Here is a 655-nt window from a genome sequence, read left to right as displayed (position 1 = left end):
CCACTGGGGAAATTTGGATTTACCAATTACATGGGTGTGTGTGTGTGGGTGGCTGAGTGGGTGTGTGTGTGGAGGGAGGGGGGGGGTAGGGGGATGAAGCTTTATGAAATACGTCTATTTTGTTTGGAAGGAATTAGATCTAGAATGTAACGCATTTTTCTTCATTCACAAAGTGCGTTTCTGAGCAGGATGAATAACAGATCTCTATGATTATTATAATAACAATCATTTAACCTTCGACACATTGAGGGCATGATCAACAGCAGAATATTTAGTCAATCAGGAGATTACTATTGCCTTGTGAGTTGTAATCATTAGTATCACTTTGTAATTGTTAAATAATATTATCTTAGTATTGCCTTGGGGGCTGTATCGTCCTCGAGTGACCTTGATCAAGGTCAAGGTCAACATATCCTGATTTCTTGGATTTGTCCAGCAGCTATAATCAGCTGATCAGTTAGAGATTGCGCCTCCTTACATCAGCCGTTTGCCTTGCGTGATAAATGTGGGATCTCTGTGTCACATTTCGTGACCTTGGGAGGTACAGGAGCGAGTCATTCTCATTTGTGTTCTGTCGGAAACTAGTTACTGTGTGTGTGTGTGTGTGTGTGTGTGTGTATCTTTGTGTATGTGTGTGTGTGTGTGTGTGTGTGTG

This window comes from Aplysia californica, unplaced genomic scaffold, assembly GCF_000002075.1.
Source record: "Aplysia californica isolate F4 #8 unplaced genomic scaffold, AplCal3.0 scaffold00662, whole genome shotgun sequence".
NCBI classification, from domain to species: Eukaryota; Metazoa; Mollusca; class Gastropoda; order Aplysiida; family Aplysiidae; genus Aplysia; species Aplysia californica.
This window is presented reverse-complemented; position numbering follows the sequence as displayed.